We start from the raw sequence: 26,374 nt of genomic DNA on the forward strand, positions 1-26,374 counted from the left end.
TCCAACCACGTCATCCTCTGTCGTCCCCTTCTCCTCCTGCCCTCAGTCCTTCCCAGCATCAGGGTCTTTTCTAAGGAGTCAGTTCTTCGCATCAGGTGGCCAAAGTATTGGAGCTTCAGCTTCAGCATCAGTCCTTCCAATGAATACTCAGGACTGATTTCCTTTAGGACTGACTGGTTGGATCTCCTTGCATTCCAAGGGACTCTTAAGAGTCTTCTCTAGCACCCCAGTTGGGGCTTGTTTACCTGTGTATAAACATAAACACACGGATTCTCATAACAACCTCTGACTGACTCTCTCCGTCCCTTTTTTCCCCTCTTTTAGGCCACATGGTGCAACATGTGGGATCTTATTTCCGCAACCGAGGATCGAACCCTTGAACCCTGCAGTGGAAGTGCAGAGTCTTAACCACTGGACCACCAAGAAGCCCCTCTCTGCGCCTTTCTATCTATGTATCTATCTATATTTCTCTATCTAACTACATCTGCATATCTATAGAGAGACAGAGAGAAAAGGAGAGAGGGAAGCAGGGAAAGGGGACTCTAGGGAGGGTAGCTGTGTGTCTGGGCACAAGGTCTGGACTTGGGAGTAAATAGCCCTTCTATATTTTGAATTTTGAATTTTGAGTCATGTGACCATTTTGCCTATTTAAAGTGAAGTCGCTCAGTCGTGTCCGACTCTTTGCGACCCCATGGACTGTAGCCTACCAGGCTCCTCCGTCCGTGGGATTCTCCAGGCAAGAGTATTGGAGTGGGTTGCCATTTCCTTCTCCAGGAGATCTTCCCACCCCAGGGGTGGAACCCAGGTCTCCCACATTGCAGGCAGACGCTTTACCATCGGAGCCTCCAGGGAAGACTCTACTTGCTTATTTAAAGTCTCATTCAAATTAGACCTATCTGTTTATCATTCTGATCATTCTGTCCTCGGGATGACCTGTGAGAGAGAGAGAGCGTGCGCAGGCTAGACTCCCGCCCACCTGGCAGAGGAGGGCGGTGCCATGACTTGCTCAAGGTCACTCAGGGAAGACATGGTTAATCCAGGCCCCAAACCCAGCTCCATATTACAGGACTCTCCTGGGGCCTCGGGTTGGCGGCTCGGAGCCTTCAGCTCTCCGGGTTGCTTGCGGTCGCTCGGTCCCGGGGAGGGGCCTCCCGGGTGGAGGGGGCAGTGTCTTCGCTGGGTCTGGCAGGTCTCGCGGGTTCTGTTTGAGAACCTGCCCCGCCGGCCTCAGCTCTGCAGGGGAAGAAGTAAAAATAGCCGGGCCGAGCGGCCAGCCACCGGGCTGCGGGCAGCAAGGCATGCCTTTCCCATGACTTGGGTTCTGCAGAGCAGAGTCCTTCCCCGAGGCTGCTGCGTGCCAGGCCCCAGGGCCCGCGCTGAGTCAGGCCCAGCTGCCCGGGGGCGGGCCACGTCCGGGGCAGCGCCCTGCGGTGGGGCGGGGGCCGGGAGGGGCCGCATTGGCCGGGTGCAGCAGACTGTGCAAGAGAGGCCTCTGGCCCAGCCCCGGGGGTGGGGCGGGAAGGCTTCCAGAAGTAGGTCATGTGGGTGAACGCGGGGATTAAGGAGAGGTGTGTGGACGGGGAGGCGGGGAGGGGGGTGGGGCACGTTCCAGGCAGCGGGAACAGCGTCTGCAAAGGCCAGAAGTGCTCTCAGCCACGAGATCTAGGGGGGGGGGGGGGTGGCGGCCTGCTGGGGGGGGGCTGCTGGGGGGGTGGCCCACGACAGGGGCCAACGGGACTGTGGGGAGTAGGGAGCCTGGAGAGGACGTGCAGCCAGGGGAGGAGACGTCAGATCAGCATCTTAGAAAGGCTGTGGGCTCCCGCGTTCCGTTTGGCAGCCTCTCGGAGGCTGAGACTCCACCGTCCCCTACCCGTCCCTGGTGTACCTGCCCCAGGCGCTGCGGAGGCGTCTTCTGGTTCTCAGCACCTGCAACTCTTGAGGCTTCCCGGGTGGGACCAGCCGTAAAGAACCCGCCTGCCAATGCAAGAGACAGACGCGGGTTCAGTCCCTGGGTTGGGAAGATCCCCTGGAGGAGGGCATGGCAACCCCCTCCAGTGTTCTTGCCTGGGAAATGCCATGGACAGAGGAGCCTGGCGGACTGCAGTCCATGGGGACGCAAAGAGTCTGACACAACTGAGCCACTAACACTTTCACTTTCTTCCAGAGGCTTCCTGAATCCTTGCCTCGTGGCCCCTCCCTCCATCTTCAAAGCCAGCAGGTCAAGTTCCTCTCACTGACCCACTCTTCTGTCCTCCCTCTTCCACTTTTTAAAGGAAAGATTCATTTTTATTTATTTATTTGGCTGCCGCGGGGTCCTAGCTGCAGCATGCAGAATCTTCCAGCTTCGTTGCAGCACACGGGATCTTTCTTTGTAGCATGCAAATGCTTGGTTGTGGCACGTGGGATCTAGTTCCCTGACCAGGGATTGAACCCAGGCCCCCTGCATTGGGAGCTCGGGAGTCTTAAACACAGGACCACCAGGGAAGCCCCCTCCCTCTGTCACTATATTAGGACTCATGTGATTAGGTTATTGGCCAGATAATTCAAGATAATCTCCCCCTCTCAAGGTCCACACTTTATTCACATCTGCAAAGTCCCTTTTGTCCTGTAACCTAACACATTCGCAGGTTCCCAGGAGGAGCAAGTGGACACCTTTGGGAGCCATTATTCTACTGACCCATCTCGATACTAAGCCACTTGCGCTTAAACCCCTGCCCCAAGGTCTGAAATGGGGGCCCTAAACTAAAGATGCCAAACTTTACTTGAGGGCATCTGGCCCCCTTCTTCATACCCCAGCTCTAGTCGGCATTGCTCCCCCTTCTCTGAGAATCTTGGCAGTTCAGCTCCAACAGACACTGGGTTTAGCTGACCTTTCACCATGACTTGCCTCCTCCAAGTCCACACCCCCTGACCAAGGCCTCGCCCACAGCCCTTGAAGTCTCTCTTAATCTAGGACAACCAAGGTGAAAAGCCAGGCAGAGAATTGGAGTCACACCTGGGATGAGAAAAGGGCTCAGGGTTGGTCTCTGCCAGCTGTTGTGTAGTGGCTAAGTCGTGCCTGACTCTTTTGCAACCCCATGGTCTGTAGTCCTCCAGGCTCCTCTGTCCATGGGATTTCCCTGGCAAGAATATTGGAGCGGGGTTGCTATTTCCTCCTCCAGGGGGTCTTCCCGACCCAGGGCTTAAACCCATGTCCCCTGAATTGCCGGTGGATTCTTTCCCACTGCCAGAGCTGGGTTCAAATCCTGCCTCTGCAGCTTCCTTGCCCTTTGCCTGTCCTCACCAGGCAAAGGAGGGAGGAGTCTCAAGGGGTCACTAAGTAGATTAGAGAGTGGAAAGTGCCTAGGGCACAGAGGGCTCTTAGGAAACAGGAGCTGTTGTCAGGGACCAGGCGGTTCTAGCCCTAGGTGGTTACTACCTCCTCTCCAGAAAATAGCAATGATAAATAAACAACTGCTTTGCTACCACCCTGAACTGCCGATCCGCTTAGGGGGCTGAAAGTGAAAGTGAAGTCGCTCAGTCCTGTCCGACTCTTTGTGACCCCATGGACTGAAGCCTACCGTGCTCCTCCCTCCATGGGATTCTCCAGGCAAGAGTACTGGAGTGGGTTGCCATTTCCTTCTCCAGGGGATCTTCCCTACCCAGGGATTGAACCCGGGTCTCCAGCATTCCAGGCAGACGCTTTAACCTCTGAGCCACCAGGGAAGAAGAAGCATGTTAGTTTCCTGGATGCCAAGAACCAGCTGACTTCTCCAAGCTTGGTGCAACTGACAGTTATCCCAGAACAGGTCAGAAGGTAGCTGAAATGTTGGGCCAACGCAGGAGAAGGAGAGGGCTCTTCAGAGGACCCACAGGCACCTTTGTCCTAAAAGTGGGCCCTGTGCCAGCCAGCAGGGTAATTAGGCCAGATGATGTTGAAGGAGAAATCCCAAGCCTCTTCTTGAAGCCCCAGATGGGAAGGATGTCTGACTGTACATCAACTTTCCCCTTCAGGTGAGTCGTCCCTGGAAACGTGTACTCTTCCTCCCATTTGACAGTGGAAATAAAGTTAAATGGTGGAGTATTATGTTTCTTGGCATTAAATTAATGTGCTATTCCCTAAGAATATTCTTAGATATTCCCCTTGATGATGTCAACTAGATGGAATGTGGTTTTTAGCCTCTTATTCAAAGGAGATGTGTGAAATAGGAGTTTCTACAGGATTCTGGGATGCGTTTTGTTGTTCTTTTGCTTTCCAAAAGCTGGGTTGAGGGACTTCCCTGGTGATCCAGTGGCTAAGACCCTGCACTTCCAACACAAGGGGGGAAGGTTCAATCCCTCGTGGGGGAATTGAGATCCCACATGCCACGTGGCATGGCAAAAAAAAATTCTTTTTAATTTTAAATTAAAAGAAAAGTTGGGTTAAAGGAATATCTTAATATCTTCTGCTTCTGTTAGCTCCATACCACTTCTACTTTTCGGAACATCTCGGTACGTTTCTGCCGACTAGATTGTCCACAGAGACCCCTGGTGCTTTTCTCCATCTTCCTTCCCAGGACTGACCCCCTCAGTGACTTGCTCCCCACCACCAGGAATGCTTGGGATGAGCCAGGGAGTCAGTAGCCAGGGGTCATAAGGACAGTTCCCTGTGAATTTGTGGACACACTGCCTTTAGGCACCGTGGACAGGAAAAACCTAATCATGTGGGAGAATATGTAATTGACAGATACTGGACTTTGGAGCCTGTGACTTTCTGTCTCAGTTCTGCCACTTCCCTGCTGCGACCTTGGGCAAGGTCACTGCTTCTCTCTGCTTGGGTAAAATGGGATAACAATGGCACCTGCCTTGCAGGGTTGTGTGAATTTGATGAGTCAACACACGTGAAGTCCAGAAGGGCACCGGGCAGGCAGAGAGTACTCGGCAAATACAAGCATTTTTACCCCGTTTATGAGACTTCCGTGGCTTATTAAGCAAATGTCGAGGAAATTAATTCATCTAAAATATCAGGACAGGGACACCATTTTCCAAATAAGGAAAGAGGCTTAAAAAGAAATGAACCGCTACTCGTAGTAACCAAAAGTGGGGAGCAACCCAAGGGTCCATTGAGTTGCTTGTTGTTCAGTTGCTCAGTTGTGTCTGACTCTTTGCAACCCCATGGACTGCAGCACGCCAGGCTTCCCTGTCCTTCACTATCTCCCAGAATTTGCTCAAGCTCATGTCCATTGAGTTGTTGATGCCATCCAACCATCTCATCCTCTGTCCTCCCCTTCTCCTCCAGCCTTCAATCTTTCCCAGCATCAGGGTCTTTTCCAATGAATCAGTTCTTTGCATTAGGAGGGCAAAATATTAGAGCTACAGCATCAGTCCTTCCAATGAATATTCAAGGTTGATTTCCTTTAGGATGGGCTGGTTGGATCTCCTTGCAGTCCAAGGGACTCTCAAAGGTCTTCTCTAACACCACAGTTCAAAAGCATCAATTCTTCAGCTCTCAGCCTTCTCTTATGGTCCAACTCTCACATCTGTACATGACTACTGGAAAAACCATAGCCTTGACTGTACGGACCTTTGTCAGCAGAGTGACGTCTTTATTTTTTAATAGGCTCTCTAGAATTGTCATAACTTTCCTGCCAAGGAGAACCTCATCAACAGTCCGTTGAGGATGAATGGATAAACAAAGTGGATCCGTACAATGGAATGTTACAGAACCTTAAAAAGGAGGGAAATTCTGACACTAGCTCCACGGATGGACCTTGAGACCATTTTGCTAACCGAAATAATCCAGTCCCCCAAAGAGAAACTCTGTATGATTTCACTTCCACGAGGTCCCTAGAGTAGTCACCCTCATAGAAACAGAAAGTGGGATGGTTGCCAAGGGCTCAGGGGCCAGGGGTGGGGGATGGAAGTTATTGTTTAATGCATACAGTTTCGGTTTTGCAAGGCGAAGATTACGGAGATGGTTGGTGGTGATGGTTGCACAACATTATGAATGTGTTTGATACCACCGAACTGTGCATTTAGAAATGGATAAGACAGTATAATTTATGTTATGTGTATTTTACTACAGTTAAAAATATTTGTAAAACTATAGCTCGTCTGGCTCCTCTGTCCATGGGATTTCTCTGGCACTAATACTGGAGTGGGTTGCCATTCCCTCCTCCAGAGGACCTCCCCCACCCAGGGATTGAACCCAGGTCTCCCACATTGCAAGCAGATTCTTTACCATCTGAGCCTCCAGACTTTAAAAAAAAAAAAGAAAAAGAAATGACCCAACTTGCCCAGGTCCCTTCCTCTGCTGAGAAGTGTGAAAGGCAGGGTTTGGACTCAGGACAGAGTGACGCCCTACCCAGCCAGTGGCTCCCCAACACAAAACCTCCCTGCCGTATGTCTGATCAGTGGGTACAATTCAGGGGAAGAGGGTGGGGCCAAGACAGACTGCTGAATATATTACTGAGGAAAGACACAAAAAATGTGACCTGGGAGAGAGTAGCAGTCAGGGGGCATGACATGAGGAGGGTGGGGTGTCAGGCGACTTCTTCTGCGTGAGCTTGGGCACACCACTCACCCTCTCTGCACTTCTGGATGAGGGTTAGGTCAGAGGGCATCTGGATGTGTCCAGCTCTAAGGTTTAGGGAGGAGTGAGGTGAGACAGCCAGGGACACGCTGACAGATACAGCAGGCCTGAGTGCCCACCCCACCTGAAGGTCCTTGCTGGGTGCCGGAGACTGCCTTTCCCCCGGGGGAACCTGCCATGCATTAATACCAAGCACCATTCTGGGCCAGGTCCCTGCCCTGGGGCTGGTGTCCTATTGGGGAGAACAGATGCTAGATAAACAAATAAACAGAAATCGGGTCTATGAAAAACAAAGATGAATAAGACGGCAGGGTGTCTTCATTGGCAGGGCCAGCAGATCTCCTGCGGAGGGAAGCGGCCCTCCCTGGGGCCCCAGGGAGGCGTTCAGGAGGAGATGGCATTTGGGCCCCCAACTTTAAACCTGGTTCCGCAAGCCCATACTGAGCACAGACTGTGCCAGCCAACTGGACGTGCGAGAGATAAAGACGTCAGGGGCCCAGTCTTGCGGGGCAGACAGACATGGCAACAAACGCATTGCTGCAGAACAGCGGGCGGGAACGGGGGAGGCGGCAGACCGTCTGATGGGAGAGCTTCCTGGGCAAACAGACACGTGAGCCGAGGTTTGGAGGATGGATGTGCTCATCAGAGCTGAGAAGTGCCCGCCCCCCCCCCACCCCAAACGCTTGGGGTCAGAACAGGCAGGGCCGGTGGACCTCCTGCTACCGAGGTCTCCCAGGCTGAGCGGGAGGGACCTCGGGGATCTGCCGCCCAGTCCCACTTGTCCACGTGGGAAGCAGAGGCTCTGAGACGCGGAGACCCCTGCCTCTGGCAGCTTGCTCTGCAGCAGGCTGTGTGCCAAGCGCCTTACCTGACGTGTCTTCTCACCTCAGGTCACCACTTTCTGGAAGACGCCAGCTTCTGCTAAGAGTACTTAAGCATTGTCATCAGACTGTGACATAATTATGGCACACAAGCTGTAATATCATATCCATTTTAACAGGCATCAATTACACTCATTTCCCCTGTAAACACATGGGCTGTGAGGGACAGCTCTGTCTCTTAGGATTGACCCGAACTGGACTGTAAATCTTTGGCATCCTCTGATCTTTATTTATTCGCTCAACTGGTATTTATTGTGAGCACCTGCTGTGTGGGAGGCCCTTTGCTAGGGGCTGGGAATGCAGCCGTGCTCAGCATAGACAGAGCCCTGGGGACTTCCCTGGAGGTACCGTGGTAAGGGCTCCACGTGGCCCCTGCAGGGGCATGGGTTCAACCCCTGGTCAGGGAACTAAGATCCCCATGAGCCGGCCAAAAATTTAAAAACGAAACAGAGAAAAAAAACAAGAGATGCACGTATCCATATGTGGGAAAACACATGTGATTAGCGCTGTGAAGAACGAAACCAGACAACACACCTGGGAGGGAAAGGGGCTGTGCCATTTGTGACCGTGAAGGGTTATTAGGGCCATGGTGTAGTGAGTCTGATGGTGCCCCCCAAAGATACGTCCATCTGGAAACTGTGAATACGACCGTATTTGGAAAAAGGGTCTTTGCCAATGGAATTAAATTGGTGATACAAATCTCAAGATGAGTTCATCCTGGCTTATCCAGGTGGGCCCAAAAGCTAATGACAAGTGTCCTTATAAGAAGAAGAGAAGACAAGAGAAGGCCATGTAAAGGCCCTATGTGACCACAAAGGCAGAGGTTGGAGCAATGTGGCCACAGGCCAAGGGATGCCTGGAGCCCCCAGAAGCTGAAGAGACAAGGCACTTGTCCTCAGAGGCCTTGGAGGGGCCATGGCCCCTGATGACACCTTGACTTTGGACTTCTGACTTCCGGAACTGTGGGAGGACCAATTTCTGCAGTTTAAAGCCATCCCGTTTGTGATCATTTGTCACAGCAGCCACAGGAAATAAACACACATCATTTCTTTTCTTCTCCTTAAAATTTTTTTCTTTATTGAGCTGTAGCTGATTTGTAAAGTTGTGTTAGTTTCTGGTGCAGAGCAAAGCGATTCAGCTGTATACACGTGTGTATGTGCGTATGTTCTTGATGTAATTAACTCCCTTTTTTTTAACCTTTTATTTAATATTGGCATTTAGCTGATTAACCGTGTTGGGATAGCTTCAGGTGAACAGCAAAGGGTCTCAGCCATACACATACATGCATCCGTTCTACCCCAAACTCCCCTCCCATCCAGGCTATGACACTGAGCAGAGTTCCCGGTGCTGTACAGTAGGACCTTGTTGGTTATTCACTTCAAACACAGCAGAGGGACACGCATAATTTCTAACTGAGGCTCAGAAGCAATGAGGAAGTAATCATGCAAGTGTGTGGAAGAAAAGTATTACAGGTCAAAGGAATAGCAAGCGCAAAGGCCCTGAGGCTGACTGTGCAGAATCAGGGAACAGCAAAAAGCTGATACGGCCACAGCAGAGGGTGTGGGGGGTGCGGGGGGAGACGTCAGAGACGATCAGAAGCGGCCTGGTGGGGAAAGGACTGAGATTTACTGTGTGACGTGAGAAGCTGCTGGGGAGTTCGGGGTAGGAGGGGTAACATGAGCTGGTGTGATTTGTAATCAGACCACTCTGGCAGCTGAGATGAGAGTAGACTGAGGGAGTGGGGCTGTGGAAGCCCCCTTGACGTGAACTCCGAGTCAAACACAACTCCAAAAGCATCGCAAGGCCTTATGGTTTATGGAAGGTTTGACGGGAAAACAGAGGGCAGTTACGCGGCACAGTGCCCAGCAAGGCCCCTGCTTTCCTCCTTATGCTTCTCAGTTCCTTTCTGAGCTTCCCTGACAGACTACTGGATCTCCTTCTCTCCCAAGTCTCTTACGGCCAAACAAAGCCTCCTGCAAACCCTGGGAAATGACTCCAGCCTTCCCGCTTATCATTGTCCACATTATCTGCTTATGGTTCAGACGGGGAGACAGACCGTGAGCAGGCAGTTAGGTAGATTATCTGTCTCCCTCCAAACTCATAACATCTTAGGAAGTGGAAACGACAACCCTCATACCTGTTTTACGAGAAAGCTAAGGCTTGGAGAGGGGCAGGGACTCTGCCCAAGGCCATGCATCTGACAAAGAGAGGAGTCAGTCCTTTGAACTTGGGCGAGAGTGTCAATTTAGCTTCAACTGGACAGAGGTGGGGAAGCGTCGATAAGTATTTGCACAGGCGTGAGCTGGCAAAGGCGTCTGCCCATCACCCTTTTCACTGAGTTTTCACGTGGCCTTGGAAGTGACCAAGTGCAGCTGGGAGACTCGACAGTGTCCTCTCTGGTGTCAGAAGTTTCCAGGCCTCTGGCTATATCCTAACTGATTGGGACCCAGGCCTCCAGACTCCAGCTGTAACCACCACCCTCTCTGCCTCCTCCCCAGGCTGTAGCTTAATTGGTGCTCTCTTTAGCCAGTCTTCAACCCTATTGTCCCAAACTTGCAGGACTGAAGGAGCCCTTGGAGCTCATTCAGCCCAGACCCCATACCAAGAGCTTCAGTAGCTCCTCCTGTAGGGTCTCAGCTGAATGATCAGACCGCATACAGACACTCCACTTAGACGCTTCTCACCAACCCTCAGAAGCTCAGGCCCACCTTGGGACACCCACGCTGTTTTTTCTGTGTTTTGTTTTTTGGCTGTGCTGGGTCTGAGGCGCAGCATGCAGGATCTTTGGCTGTGGTACGCAGGATCTAGTTCCCTGACCAGGGATCAAACCTGGGCCCCCTGCACTGGGAGCATGGAGTTTTAGCCACTGGACCACCAGGGAAGTCCCCTGTGGCTATTTAAAGTGAATGGAGCACCAGGAGGGGGAAGATGGGTTGTGATGCTTGGTCCAGTCACCTGGGACCAGTCACTTCATCTTTCTGAGCCTCAGTGTCCTCTCCTGCAAAATGGGGCTTTCATGGGGCAGTGGGTGAGACTGAAGGGAAATAGTATAGTCAAACGGTCTTTGCACAGACCGTGCACATAGTAGGTGCTCAGTAAAAGCATCCATTGCCAACAGTCCAAATATGTACAGCCTTCCTGGAGGTAATTCCAGGCGTGGCAAACATTCTGAATGCTCATTCTCTGCACCAGGCACATATTATTAAGCCTCTCTTACAGAAGAGGAAACTGAGGCTCAGTGGTCACCCAGACAGCATTGGCCACAGTCTGGCCCTTGGCACGATACACACTTGCCACGTCACAGGAGTCTGAGATACGGTTAGAAGTCAAGGGCAGAGGATCACTGAGAGGAAGCTTTTCTTTCTCTTTCAGAGGTTCTAGGAACACACCCCACAAACAGCTCTGCAAGGGAGGAGGCAGGAGCCCCAGGAAGGGACATAACTCACCCAGGATCACCAGCTGGTGAGACTCGGAAACCTGGCTCTTTCTCCAGATTTCTTCTCTGCACAGCTCCTGAATGGTGGCCTTGTTTTGGGGGCATTTTTGAACTGATACTTGAACTGGCATCTGGGAGACCGGAAACTCCTCACAAACCCAAGAACTAATTTTTCTCTGCTTTAAACCAACCATAGCATGAAGCATATAATATGGGCTCAATCCGAATGCACAGAAAAGGTGAATGAATTATTCCCTAGCACACTCATCACAGAGTCATGCTCTATGAATAAATTCCAAACTCTTTGCCATAGCTTACAAGGCCAGGTTTGACCTGCACTCCCTTCATACACACACGCACACACACACACACACACATCTCCAGTGGCTTCTAGAATCCTCCAGCCGTGCCAAACTGCTTTCACTCTCTCATTGCACTATGACCTGCCCTGCTTAATGACCTTTGTATTTGCTATTCCTCTTCCTGGAATGCTCTCTTCAACCTACCTTCCCATACTGATCGCAAAGAAAGACCTGGGTTCTCTTCATTTTCCAAACCTCAAGGTATATATCACTTCCTCATAGAAGCCTTTTGCTGATAAAAGGCTAAGTAGATTCCCCCTATTGATGTCTTCTTGTCGCGTTTATCATGTTGTTGTTGTTGTTCAGTCACTCAGTCATGTCTGACTCTTTGTGACCTCATGGACTGCAGCACACCAGGCTTCCCTGTCCTTCCACCACCTCCCAGAGCTTGCTCAAACTCATGTCCATTGAGTCAGTGATGCTATCTAACCGTCCCATGCTCTGTCGTCCCCTTCTCCTCCTGCCCTCAATCTTTCCAGCATCAGTGTCTTTTCCAATGAGTTGGCTCTTCACATCAAGTGGCCAAACAAAGTATTGGAGCTTTGGCTTCAGCATCAGTCCTTCCTTTAGGACTGACTGGTTTGATCTCCTTGCTGTTCAAGGGACTTTCAAGAGTCTTCTCCAGCACCACAGTTTGAAGGCATCAATTCTTCAGCCCTCAGCCTTTTCTATTGTCCAAGTTAGTGATGGTATATTTATGTGTTTTTTTTTTATAGTTGGTTTATCTCCATCCTTAGATTGCAGGCTTCATGGAGCCATGCTCGCTTTACTTACCAGTGACTACCATCAATGCCTGCCAGGTTTGCTGACTCAGTAGACAGAAAGATGAAAAGGAAGAGAACTAGATTTGGGAGGATAAGGACCTACTGTTTCCTGGTCCTGAATCTGAACCAGCAGACCAGTAACCTTGTGAGAATTACTTCAGTTCCCTGAGCCTCAGTTTCCCCATCTATAAAACAAAGATAATAATAGTTTCTCCTTTCTTATGAGAATTAAATGAGATAGTCTGTGTAATGAGCTTTCCAGGGGGCCCAGTGGTAGAGAATTCGCCTGCAATGCAGGAGCCACAGGAGATGTGGGTTCCATCCCTGGGTCGGGAAGATCCCCTGGAGAAGGAAATGGCAACCCACTCCAGTATTCTTGCCTGGGAAATCCCATGGACAGAGGAGCCTCGTGGGCTACAGTCCACGGGGTCGCAAAGAGTCGGACTCGACTGAGCGTGCACATGTGCCCAGTGTGTGGAATACGCAAACCCATGTTACGGGTTGAAGTGTGTTCCCTAAAAAAGACAGGTCGAGACCCTAATCCTCAGCCCCTCCGTGACCTTATTTGGAGGTAGTCTTTGCAGATATAATTAGTAAAGATGAGCTCATACTGGAGCAGGCTGGGGCCCTACTCTAATACAATTGGCATCCTTATAAGAAGAGAGAGACGTAGAGAAGATGGCTGCGTGATGTCCAAAGCAGAGACTGGATTGATGGGTCTGCAAGCCATGGAACACCAAAGATGGCTGGAAAACAACAGCGGCTGGAGGAGGCAAGAGAGGGTTCTCCCCAGGGACTTTGGAGGGACACAGGCCTGCTGACACCTCGATTTCAGACTTCAGCTTCCGCTGCTGCAAGACCACAGATCTCTGCTGTCCTTTTTACAGCAGCGCTAGGAAATGGATGCAGTAGGCGCTCACCCAGTGTCAGGTCAGCGTGCCTTCCTCCTTTTTCGCTCTGTCGTGTTCTGTTACATACATGGAGGCCCAGGGGGAGGGTGCAGTCCTCAAAGCGCCTTAGGGTCTGATCCTCGTCGCAAGGCTCTGACCCGAGTCAGGAAGTGGGAGTCAAGCACAAGGGTGCCCTCGTAAGGGCCCTGTGCCCTGAGCACTGGGAGGTCAAGGGCCCACATCCTGTCGGGCTTGCCTGGCTGGGAACCACCTCCCTGTTGTGCACTGACAAGAACGGGGCAGAGCTGGGCCAGCCCAAGACCTGGAGGTAAACGGAGAAAATTCGGGTTTGCCCAGACTTCCCAGGGCCTGGGACCTGCTCTTCTGAGCAGCGTCCTCTTTATGACTTCCCAGCCTCTCCCCCTGGGACAGCAGCTGGGGAGCCCCTCTGATGAGATGACTACTTTCCTGCTCACCTGCTCCAGGCTCTTAAATATCACCTGGATGGAGCATCCTCTCCTATAGAAAGCCTGGGTGCTGGCAAGCTGCTGGTAGGCTAGGCTGCTGCTGTTGCTGCTAAGACTCTGTGCGACCCCATAGAGGGCAGCCCACCAGGAGAATCCCGTCCCTGGGATTCTCCAGGCAAGGACACTAGAGTGGGTTGCCATTGCCTTCTCCAATGCATGAAAGTGAAAAGTGAAAGTGAAGTTGCTCAAGCCGTGTCCAACTCTTCGAGACCCCATGGACTGCAGCCCACCAGGCTCCCCCATCCCTGGGATTCTCCAGGCAAGAACACTGGAGTGGGTTGCCATTGCCTTCTCCAATGCATGAAAGTGAAAAGTGAAAGTGAAGTTGCTCAAGCCGTGTCCGACTCTTCGAGACCCCATGGACTGCAGCCCACCAGGCTCCTCCATCCATGGGATTTTCCAGGCAAGAGTACTGGAGTGGGGTGCCATTGCCTTCTCCGCTGGTAGGCTATACTCACAGTTTAATTGCTGTTTAGTCGGTAAGTCGTGTCTGATTCTCTGCAACGTCATGGCCTGTAGCCCGCCAGGCTCCTCTGTCCATGGAATTCAGGCGTGAATGCTGAAGTGGGTGGCCAGTTTCCCTGAGGAGCTTCTTGACGCAGGGATCAAACTCAGGTCTCCTGCATTGCTGGAGGATTCCTAACTGCTGAGATAATCCCTTGATTAAGAATCACCCCCAAGCTCTTTGTGTCTCAGTCGCCCAGATGCAGGGTCCTGCTGAGCATGGAAGAGCTAACCGGTGCAGAGGAAGCCCCCATCATTAATAACAATACACTGTCAGCGCCGAGGCTGGGAGTGCAGTCAATGTCTAGCCTCTAGGTGGCTGGAGAGGGATATCAGCCTTTCTTTCCACCCAGACTCACAAGGCGGGGGTGTTCCCCAATCTCAGGACGGGCTTCAGATCCCGGGCAGCCCCATCAAGAGACCGGTGCTTGCTCCTGGAGGGTGCTTCTATTTTTGAGGTTTGAAAGCCAGCTCGGAGAGAGGAAGTAACTTGCTCAGGGTTGCACCGTGGCCAAATGGCAGCATTGGGCTCCCACTCTGGTCTGCTGGACCTTGGAGCTGGACTGCAAGGGCATCGCCAGAGCAAATTTAATAGGACCATGACGGGCGGGGGAAAGAGGCACTGGTTGACTGGGGAAGGCGATGAGTCAGCCGTGGACACGCTGCGGTGGGGGCCCCACCAGCAAGGTGACAAGTGCAGGGTGCAAGTCTGAGGCCTCAGGCAGAGATCAGGGTGAAGAGAGAGACACACGAGTCCTTCATCTGCATAAAACTGCCCCAGGGGTGTGCTGAGCAATGGGGTGAAGCAGTAGGTGGGGCGGGGGGGGGGGAGGGCAGGAAGGGCAAAGAAAGAAGAGGCCAGAGCTGGAACAGGCTGGCAGCAAGTAAAAGGGCTGGTGTGGACAGAGTGTTTCCTGTGCTCCGGGCACTATCCTGACCCTCTCCATGGATTCGCACATCCCCCACACGACAGCCCTCTCAACTGGGTATTTTATTACGAGACCATTTTGCAGATGAGCAAACTGGTGAGGCTAAACAGCTCATGCATGTCAGAAAACTCCATGGTGGAGCGATGGATCACGGCTTCAACCCAGTCAGCTTAACCATCGTGGTCCCCGACATCTACACTGGACGGTCCCTGGTACCGCGGCTGAGGTTCCCTGTGGATTGGGGCAGAGGGGCGGGAATGAGGGAAAAGCCAGCAGCCATCGGACCAAATTTGGAAGCATAATGGACTTGACATTTGTACGGTATCTTAGAGTCTGCAGAGGACACCACATCATGGATTCTGTTTGGCTTTGAACACAACCAACAGCTGAGCAGGGTAGGTCCATGACCCCTCCATCTGCTCACAGAAAGGGAAGCCCTGTGAAGCCCGTGGGCTCCTCAAGATCGTACCAGAAGGCTGCATCAGAGGCTTAATCTCAACTCTTCAGAGGCTGGAAGTGTGTCTGCCACCCCTAAGAGGAATGCAGGACCACTCAGAGGAGGGATGGCTGGTGGGGAGGGGCTGTAGGCCCAGCAGGCCTCCTTGACTGACAGCGTCCGAGCCGAGAATCTTATAGGAAGCGAAGGAACACAAAGGGGAGCTTCTCTGGTCAGAGATCATTCAGTCAAAAGCGGACTGTTCGGACTTCCCTAGTGGTCCAGTGGCTAAGACTCTGCACTCCCAATGCAGGAGGCCCCGGGTTTGATCCCTCGTCAGGGAACTAGATCCTGGATGTTGCAACTAAGAAATTGAATTAAAAAAATAAATAAAAGCTGGCTTGGGATGGACTCACAGGACAGAGTGAAGCACAAGGCAAAGAGCAGGCTAGTCAAATTCCGGTGCCCAAATTCCGGTAGCAGCAGCGTGGCCTGGGGCCACCTAACCCCTCCACAGCCGCGTGGCTCTAGCTGTGTCTTCCTCTGCTGGCTGGGGTGGGGGTCGGAATGCTGTGAGAAAGGTACCTGATGCTCGGCTGGGCGTGGGGAGGCGTGTTAGCAAAGGGCCTGGTGGTGTCAGGGCTGCACGCAGCTGAAGAGTGTACGCATTCTTTTACTTTTCAAGCCAGGGTTTATTTCCTAGAGCAATTTAAGGTGCAGAGCAAAATTGAGTGGGAAGGTCAGAAATATCCCATACACCTCCAGTTACTCCTCCCCAGCCTCCCGCTTTCATCAAAGGGTAGCTTCGATGAAATTTTGTTTCCAAAAGTGAAAGTCGCTCAGTCCTGTTCGACTCTTTGCAACCCCGTGGACTATACAGTCCATGGACTTCTCCAGGCCAGAATACTGGAGTGGGTAGCCTTTCCCTTCTCCAGGGGAATCTCCCCAACCCAGGAATTGAACCCAGGTCTCCCATGTTGCAGGTGGATTCTTTAAAACAGCTGAGCCATGAGGGAAGCCCTTGTTTCCAAAGTTCACAGGAAAAAGTAAAAAAAAAAAAAAAAAAAAGGAGACTTTTGAAATCTTGCGTAAGTCCCTTGGGAAGGGGAAACTGAGGCCCAGAGCAGGAGATTACACACCCAAGGTCACAGAGCCAAGGAGGACCGGCCCCTGCTCTCTGTCAGCGTGGGGCAGTGGAGCATCACCAAGTATTCTGCACTCAGCCTGGTCCCCACGCAGGCTGCAGAAGCGCCGCCCCAGCTGGCATCCATGGGAATCCTCGCTGGCATCCCGAACATCCAAGTCAGAGGGCACTTGGAGTTGTCACATTGCACTCTTGCTGCGTTGTCCTCACACAGGGGTCAGAGAGCCCAGGCTGGAGGTTTTGAGGCTGGCGAAATGAATGATGGCAGCCAGACACAGAGGCCTGCAGCGGGACCCCTCTGACTCCACACCAACTGTGCATTAATACCAGAGTCCTTGGGCCCCCTCTGCACTCCTTGGGGACCTCAGCCCCACAAGAGCAGAGAAGCCACGGTAATCCCCAGTCTGTCCAAGCTGATTTCTACCCAGGGGCTGTAAGGAATGTCCAGGGTGGGCTGGCACACTAAAGAATGTGGGTTCGTGCTTGGGAACGCTGTTCCCGACCACGTCCACGAACACAGAGCTGTTTTCTCATGCGTGTCCGCTTGGACCACTTTACAGATGATCGTTCAGTCCTTGTCTACAAACTGCAGAGCCAGTGGTGGGTCAGTGAGCACCACGCGCAAGCTGACTGCTCTCCGAGGATACGGGTCTTGGGTGGAAGGGAGGCTGAGCCTAAGGACTAAACACACATATAACCAAGATAGTTTCAGATACTGACCAGAGCTGTGAAAAAAAGCCGAAATAAAACATTGTGACTGGGGAGCTGGGTTATCTAAAGTGGGGAACAGGGAAGGTGTTTCTGAGCAGGTGCCATTGTAGCTGAGCCTTGAGCAAGGAGGAGAGAGGACAGATTTTTGAAGAGGAATCAGCAAGTATAAAGGCCCACGTGACACTGTAGCTGAGCCTTGAGCAAGGAGGAGCCAGCTGTGCAAACATCTGGGGAGAGAGGGTTCTGTGAAGAGGAATCAGCAAGTGTTAAGGTCCGAGGCTGGAGTCACCCAAGTCTTCTATGACTTTTATTAAAACAAATAATCTGAAGGCAAGGGGGCACTTCTATTAAGGAAACAGTAAACAAGATGCTTTCATTCTCTCACCTGTAATCTTCCCCCGCCACCTCAAAATCATACTTGGTCCTAGTTCTTTCCTACTCAGCTTAAATACCTCTTCCACCAAAGAAGACTTCTGGTTCTACTAGTTCATGGTTTATAAAAACGTGTCTGTGGCAAAATGAGAAAAAAGTCAGTAAACCCTGTCTGTGTGTGTATGTGTGTGTGTGTACAAAGTTGCCAACCGTGTTCCCTCTCTTCTGAGACCCTCTGAGATTTATTGTTACTACAGTCATCCCTCTGTTCAGCCACGGTTGGTTCCAGGGCCCTTTTGATACCCAAACTGGAGGATACTCAAGTTCCTTATACAAAATGGCACAGTATTTGCATATAACCCGTGCATATTCCCCTCCTCCATACTTTAAACCATCTCTAGATTACCTATAATCCTTAATGCAATGTAAATAGTTATTACAATGTAAATGATATGTAAATTGTTGTGGCAAATTAAAATCTTGCTTTATGAAACTTTTTGGAATTCCCCCCCCTCAATATTTTTGACCCATGGTTGGTTAAATCTGTAGAGGCAGACCCACGGATACAGAGGGCCGACTGTATTTTTATTATTTACTGTTAACAAGTCCTTTTCACTAGATACTGAGCATGTCGTTGTTCAGTTGCTGAGTCATGTCCAATTCTGCGACCCCATGGACTGCAGCATGCCAGGCTCCCCTGTCCTCCACTATCTCCCGGAGTATGCTCAGATTCATGTCCACTGAGTCGATGATAATCAGTATAGATGACAACAAAGTTAACAGTGTGGCAAAAATTAAAAGCTGACCACTCTTTGCCAATCCCTTATATTGGTAGGGAATTTCAGAGGTCTGTGAAATCCCAGGTCTGAGGACACCTAAAAACTAGACTCCATTATTTGCCCCTTCTTTGCACCCAAGTCATCCTGGATTTCCCACACCCTTTCATCCTCTCCCTCTTTCCAGAGTTTGATTTCCAAGAGGGCAGAGCCACCCAGGGTTGGCCTCCAGCCAGACCCAGAATAGGTGCTCAGAAGATACTGGCTGAATGCACTGTGATTCACGTTGACACACTCAACTGAAATAAAAGGGGGAGCAAGCTGATGAAGGGAGGGAGCTGTGTAAAGGAGCAGACAGACCCCAGACCTTAGAGCCAGATGCCTGGGTTCAAATCCTGTAAGAGAGTGCAGTTCAGGGGAGCCAGAAAACCTCACCTAGTCAGGAACAGTAAAAGTGAGAGTTGCTCAGCCGTGTCTGACTCTTTGCGACCCCATGGATTATACAGTCCATGGAACTCTCCAGGCCAGAATACTGGAGTGGGTAGCCTTTCCCTTCTCCAGAGGATCCTTCCCAACCCAGGGATCGAACCCAGCTCTCCCACATTGCTGGTGGATTGGTTACCAGCTGAGCCACCAAGAAAGCCCAAGAACCTGGAGTGGGTAACCCATCCCTTCTTCAGCGGATCTTCCCAATCCAGGAAACGCAACCAGGGTCTCCTGCATTGCAGGCAGACTCTTTACCAACTGAGCTATCAGGGAAGCCAGAGGTTGAGGTGGAATCCTTTACTTTCTCAGAGCCTCAGGTGGAGGGATGATCATGCCTTGATCCAGCATTCTTCTCAAGAGCACACACAGGTGTACAGAGAAGGACTGGGCAGAGACTGTGCAGGTATCAATAGCTCATGGTCGTTTCTCCAGCACCTGCAGCTCATAGTGTCCAGTTTTCCCCATCTCAGCCCGCAGGTCAGCTTCTCCCCCACCAGGAACTGCTTCGGGAAACTGCCTTTGCAAGTTCTGAACAACAAAGCTCAGAGCCCGGCACCCAGTAGGCGCTCAACAAATCCAACATGGCACCATAACGTCTAGGCAGGTCACCCTCCCTCCGAAGTTAAGCAGGTAACCTCTCGGGCTCCTTCCTGTCTGGTGCCTTTTTTCAGGACAGGTCTAGGAATCACATTTAGGAAAAGTAGGTGGGTGTGAAGAGACTCTGCTTCAAAGGTTAGTGCCTATTTTTGGTTCCCACTTCCGAATCTTCCAGAATTTATTTTTGCCTCCTTAATAAAAAGAGCCCTGTCGCATTTCCTTAGCTTGTCTTCTGGATTTTTTTCTTTTTTTTAAACCGGTATTTTAAACCGCCCACTGCAGCCATCCCAGGACGCGGCGAGGAGGTGGGGAAGAGCGGGCGGTGCACAGACAGGTGGAGCGTGTGCCCGCGAAGGCGGGGACCCGGGCGGCGGCGGCCCGGGGGCGGGGAGGGGCGGTGACGGAGTTCAGGAGCCCCACGCGCCCCTGCACCCGGGGGCGGGGGAGGGGGTGTGCATCTCCGCTCCGACGCCCCGTACACTGGGGATGGTGGTGGTGGGGCTCCCGCCTGCAGCCCTCCAACGCCCTCCCCGCCTGCGACCCCAGCACCCACCCGCGGCTGCATCGCTCCCACCAAGAGCAGGCTTCCCCGGCGTGCGCGCGCGCGCCCCCGGAGGCGCCCCGGAGTCGGCCGGAGGGGCGGGGCCAGGGCGGGGCGGCGGCGCTGATGTAATCCCGGCGCCTGGGCGGAAGGATATGGAGCGCGGCCGGCTGGCGGGGCGCTGAGGCCGGTTGCCGGGTAACGGAGCGGAGCGGCCGCGGTGCACCGCCCCCCGCCCTCCGCCGAGTGGCGCCGCTGCCGCCGCCGCTGCCGCCGCCGCCCGCCGCCGCCGCCGCCGCTGCTTTACGTCAGGCGCCCGCCCCGGCCCGCCCGGCGCTCGGCAGCCGCTCGGAGCCCGCGGAGCGAGGAGGCGCCCCCGCCGCGGCCGCCGCGCCGCCCGGCCGCTCGCTCGGCAGGTACCGCGGGCTGGGCCGGGGCTGGGCCGGGGTTGGGCCGGGGCGGGCGGGGCCAGGCCCCCAGCGTGCGGTGCGCTCCGGGCGCGGGACCCCGGCGCCTGGGGGGGCGCGGGCGGCGGCGGCGCGCGGGCCGGACGATGAGTGCGCACAATGGGCCGCGCTGGGAGCGGCTCTCCGGGGAGGCGAGGCGGGGCGCGCGGGGCCCCGAGGGCCGGGCCGGGCCGCCGGGGTGGGCGCTCGCGGCGGCGCTGGCCCCCTCCCGTCCTGCATTGTCCTTTAGGGGCTCCCCGCCGACCCCGGGGAAGGGAAGCGGCCGGCGGGGGCGGGCGCGCGGGCCTGTGGCTCTCTGCGCGTGCGGGGCGGGCCCTGCGGCGCCAGGTCCGGCGAAGGTTATACGGCCGCGCGCGCGCGCGCTCCGGAGGGCCGGAGCCGGCCTCCAGCGCTGGCCGCCAGCGCGAGCGTACCCCCCGGCGCCACCGAGGAGCGGGGTGGTCGCCGGGGAGAGATGCCTGCGCCCCGGGAACCCCGGCGCCCCGAGCAGCGGGATGGTCACCGGAGAGATAGATGCCTGAGCCTCGGGACGGAGCGGGGCGGCGCGCGCTTGTACTCGGGCCTGCCCCGGCTCCAGGGGCAGACCACCAAAATCGTGGCAGAACCCGGGTTTTCGATTTCTCTACTTGGCCGCCTTTCAGTTTTTGTCCTCTAGAGACAAGCTCAGGAAAGCCAACCTAGCAAAAAAAACAAAAAACAAAACACCAAACTGTAGGAGATTTAGCGGGTTGGGGGGACAGAACTAAATATGGTTTCTGCTCATCACTTGCGAGTGGATGCTTGGATGTCTAGCCCGTGCGCGTGTGCTGTGCTCAGCCGTGTGTCCGACTCTTTGCGATCCCCCCCGTGGACTGTAGCCCTCCAGGCTCCTCTGTCCATGGGGATTTTGCAGGCGAGAATGCTGGGGTGTCGTTGACATGCCCTCCTCCAGGAGATCTTCCCGACCCAGGGATCGAACCCGGGTCTCCCGCATTGCAGGGCGATTTTTTACCGACTGAGCCACCAGCGAATCCCCCTGGATGTCTAGGATACTTGGATATTTGATACTCCGTCCAGGTTCCTAAGAGGGAGCTCTACGTGTCTGAGTCTTTGCTTGTTAAAAAAAAAAAACAAAACAGTGGTAGAAGATCGGTGAAGAGTTAGTTGGGTGCAAGCAGTTTTGATAATAGGTAATGTCCTGGGTAAAACTAACTATACAGTCAAATCCTAGAGCTAGCTAGGTGCCAGAGCACCTTGACCAGTTAATAAACCTGAATCCGACATGGGGAGTTCTCCCACTTTGCAGCCTGAAGGTCACATATTCTTCCATCGGTTATTTTGGGTTGATCCATTCATAAGTGGTTTTTAGGTTCTTGATGACATTTCTTTGTGACAGAAATGATTCCTGAAATTGTGTTTTTACATACCTATATGTGTGCGTAGGTATACACTATTGGGGTTTCCCTCGTGGCTCAGTGGTAAAGAATCTGCCTGCAATGCAGGAGATCAGGTTTGATCCCTGGATTGGGAAGATCCCCTGGAGAAGGTAATGGCTACTCACTCCAGTATTCTTGCTTGGAGAATCCCATGGACAAGAGGAGCATGGCGGGCTACAGTCCTTGAGGTCCCCAAGAGTTGGACCCGATTGAACGACTAACATTTATACTTACATGTAAGCTTCTTGCAATGAATACTTATTGTGTTCTATATTCAGTTACTGTACTTGCTAAATAATTAATTTTTAGTAATTCAAAAAATATTTACTGTTTCAGTTTGGGCACATGTAAGTTTTTACATAAGCCTGTGTCATCTAGTTTGGCCACTGAAACATTGAAGGAAGTAGAGAATATTACTCTTAAATATTTAACATTGCAGAAGATGGAAGTAGAGGTACAGGTGCCTTGTTTTTCAGGAAAAGTACAGGTCTTTCCTGTGAGGCTAACACAAGGCAAATCTGTAACTATTTTAAGGATAATTAGCTTATTTGCTACACAAGTTGCAACCATTTAAGAAAAGTAAATGGAATTTTAGCAACTCTTTTAAAGATGTCAAAGATCACTCTGTGCTTTATTTTGCAGTAACAGTTTTGAAAGCAGTAAGATTGTTTTTATTTTGCTTTGTGTGGAGCGTTGCGGAGCCTAGGTTCTCCCTGTTGTAGCAGCATTTGACTTGGAGCAGTTAATGGCCCTCTGAGCCAGTTTTCTCATCTGTAAAATGGGGAGAGTAATGATACCTGTTTCACAGGATGGTTGGAATGATTAGGTGAGGGGAGATGTGAAGTCGTTCTGTCAAGATTCAGTCCTGTTTAAAATATTAGCTAGTGCTAATGTGTCAAAGCTTCCCATTCCTCTCCTGGCTTACAGCTTTCTTAGGCTCCTCCCCGACCCTTCCTACCTGCACTTTGCCCGGCTGTCAGGCCATCTTTCCTAAACACAGATTGGATCTTGTCAGTCTCTGGCTCAGAAAGCTGCTAAGCCTGCCTGTTGTGTGGAGACCGGAATCCAGAGCCGGCAGCATCGCGTTTAAGGCCCCCTGCAGTCTGGCCCCAGCCGCTCTGAACCTCACCTGTCGTCCTGGTTCCCTTCTCACACTGCCCCGAGAGAGGGCTCTCAGTTCTCGGATCAGCCTAGCTGCTTCATCCCTTTTGTAATCTTTTTCTCCAGTTGGAATGCCCTGTCTCACTTCCACCCACTCCACTTTTTTAAAAGTCCACATCTGATTTTAGGTCCTCTCTGGAGCCCTTTGGAAACCCTATCAAAGTGAATTATTCATTTCTGCAGTCACAGTCCTCTATTTTTACTTTCATTATTGCCTGTATCACGCGTTGTGCTTGTTAAACTCTGGCTGTGGTGACCATGTCATTGTTTTATCCCCAACATGAAAATGTCTAAATGTTTGCTGAATGAAGCCAAAGTCTGTAATCCACCTTATGAAGAATATTATTATTATAAAGTATTTTAATAACAAATATCAGTACCAACCACAGCACTGGGAATCTGGGAATGAGGTTTTAGGATGTTGAAGATACTGAGCATATTTCTTTTCAATTATTTTTGATCTCTCATAAAACACCAAGTGGTATTTTTATACAAAAATAACAAACAACCACCTCTGCCCTGTGTGTGGAAAGTTTCAGGGTTCACATTCACATTCACATTCACAGTCAGCAGTCAGCACTGCTGACTGAAGTCAGTCTCTTGGGAGAGGGGATTGGAACACACGTTTTAAAACATTCCTTACCTTTGAAATATAGTTACATTCCCAGTGGATTACCAGCTTTTTGTTTAAAACGTTTTTGGTGGGTTTATTTTTTGGAGATTTTTATACTCATAAAAAGTAAACTGCTTTTGAGGATGCCTGTGTAGAGTCCGTCAGGTCCGGATTTGGAAGACTCAGGTTTGTGTCTCAGCTCATCCCTCACCCCTGGGTCACCGTCGGCAAGTTAGCTAAATCTCTCTTGAACTTCTGTTTCTTTATTTTGTGAGAAGTCTGTGCTATTTTTGCTTTGCGGTGTCACTTAAAGTGGCTGCTCTTTGTGTACTGTGTGGCCTCGTTCAGATAAAAGGTAAGAAGGATTGCATAACTTCTCAGAACGTCCGTCCTCCTCGTCCCCCGGGCTGGAAACTTTCTTGAGTCTGCTTTTTCTCGACGAGATTTTTACCAAGTCTGCCTCTGTGTGTCTTTTCCATCAGCCTCTTTTTGTTTGTTTCCTCCCCCCAGCAGTCCCTCCGTCCCTGCCCTCCCTGGCTCTTGTCTGTCCTTGCGGAGGTTGTTCCTGTAGGTAGGCCTGCTGACCGGCCTCCCTTTCCTGAGTCCTCCTGTGTTCTGTTAGCAGAATTATTCAATGTGTAAAATCAGGCCATAGCACACCTGCCCGCCCCCCCTCCCCCCCGCCCCAGGTGTATAGCAGAGGTCTCAACATCTCCCTCCACTCCATCACACCTGAGGGGTATGACCTAGTTCTGTTGGTAGGCTTACTCCCACAAAGATTTTCACCTCGGAGGCGTCACCACCTGGCCAGCTGAGAATTCGTGTTAAAGGGTTAGGAAGTCATTGAGACCTGTGCCATCTGCATCACTGTAACTTGCAGCTTCATCTCTCACCACCTGGTGTTTCGACACTTAGACCTCTGGCCACTTCCATGGTTATTTGGAATGGCTTTTACTTTACTCTGGAATGGTTTTTTTGCCTTTTTTTTTCTTCTTAGCAGAATCCTTAATACCGAAGGCTTGACTTCAGTGCCGCTGCGTCTATGGAAGAAGCCTCCTCTGACTTTCAGAATCAACTCCTCAGTATCTGCCCACACGGTGCTTGAGGCTGCCCCCACTCAGCTGCTTTTTCTTTCTGACTTTAGTTTATTCGTTCCGTGGATCATAAACTCCTTAAGGGGAGAGAGGAGGTTCTTGGCCTCCCTCTAGTGTGTCATATGGTGTCTCACGCACTTCTTACCGGTGTACCTGCTGGGCTGAGTGAACCCGAGCAGTCTCCGTTCTCCGAACGAGGCAGAAGGGGAGTAGGGTTGGGATGGCTGTGTGTGCGAGCTTCATGAATCCACGGGACACTCAGAGCAGGGCCCAGCGCGCAGTCAGTGCTCGGGGAGTGGCAACCTCCACCTGTTAATTGCGGCAGGTGTAGAGACCACTAGTGGTTGGGTAGGTATGTCGATTGAGTGTATACGTTGGTTACTGTAATAGTGTTCCCAGATTTATTTCTGGCTCCTGTGTAAAGGAAAAATAATCATCTGGTCTCCCCACCTTCACTCTTCCATTGGTTTTGGGAATAAGCAAAAAAGTGAGTGTTGGGTTGGAGGGAGCTTTTGCACAGAATTACTCTGAAGACCGAGTAAGTCTTTCTGTAAGTGAGCTTAAGAAAGTGGAAAAGGGATTGCCGTGTTTTCTCCTCTGTTGTTTTTTAGTAGAGCACGTGTTTTTGTTGTAATCTGGCAGTAGAATCTTACATCTACGTTTCTGCTTTCCTTTCTGGCTGCTCGGGGTCTGGTTGCAGCGCGTGGGGGCCGCTCCGGTCGCAGTGCCCAGGCGCATCACCGCGGGGGCTCCTCCGGCTGCGGAGCGTGGGCTTGAGGACTGCGGCTTCGGCCTGTGGAGCGCCCGGGTTTATCTGCCCCTCAGCGTGCGGACTCTTCGCAGACCAGGGGTTGAACCCACGGCCCCTGCGCTGACGGGCAGCTTCTTAACCACTGAGCCAGAGGGCCACCCTCATGCAGTATCTGTCATCACAGCTGTTTGTGACATCATCTCCGAAGCTCCTTCCTGTCCCCTGGCCTTCTCCGTAGCTCTCTGTCTCTTCCCGTGTCTGCTCAGCAGTCTTGCTCCCAGGCTGGAGAGGGAGAAGCTTGGTGCTGAAAGCCAGCTGTAACTCTGAAACTTTTAATTAAACATTTAGTTACTATTTTGAAGATTATACACATTACTGCTTGACAGGTTGTATCCACCGTGGTATCTTTGATTCTGTAATAAGAAATTCCCTAAATTTGCAGCAGCTTAAGTGTGTGTGTTGATTGCTACTTTACTTACGTTGACCTTACTTCTGATTATGAACTTAAAAAAAAAATCATTGGAAATCTATATATTCCTAATCAGTCTCTCTTAAAACCCACCCAGAGAACTGAGGGCGATAGGCCTATCCCAGGGGATGAGCCTGGTGTGAGTTAGAACTGAAAGCGGTAGGACAGTTTAGAAGACGCATAATTGCAGAACTGCAGGCGTGTGGCTTTGTGTCTGTGTCCTTCGTCAACGGAGTGATGAGAGAATGTGCGTCCTGGGAGTGCGGGCTCTGTGTGTGTGCGCGTGTGCGTGTCTGTATGTGGTTATGTGACAGGAAGCAAGGCCAGGCACTGTGTGTGTGTGTGGGGGGGGGGTGGGTGCGCGTGTGTGTGGTCTCCGTAGTGCGGCACAGGGAGTGGTCACTCAGCGCCCAGTGCACGCCCGAGCCAGTCGTGTGTGGAGGCGGAGGCGGCAGCCTCGGCATGTCTTCAGATTTCCTTTCCGGTGATAACGCTTGC

At 52.1% G+C, this 26,374-nt stretch overlaps 1 protein-coding gene across 4 annotated transcripts in view; it reads left to right on the top strand.

The window, feature by feature from the left end:
* The window catches only part of KIAA0232 (KIAA0232 ortholog), an 84,062-nt gene continuing 77,934 nt past the window's right edge, over positions 20,247 to 26,374 (top strand). For all 4 annotated transcript variants that reach the window (XM_018049760.1, XM_018049763.1, XM_018049762.1 and 1 more), the window contains exon 1: positions 20,247 to 20,322. The gene's annotated coding sequence lies outside the window, so the exon portion shown is untranslated. The remainder of the gene's footprint in view (positions 20,323 to 26,374) is intronic.

Source organism: Capra hircus, chromosome 6 (genome assembly GCF_001704415.2).
Source record: "Capra hircus breed San Clemente chromosome 6, ASM170441v1, whole genome shotgun sequence".
Taxonomy (NCBI): Eukaryota; Metazoa; Chordata; class Mammalia; order Artiodactyla; family Bovidae; genus Capra; species Capra hircus.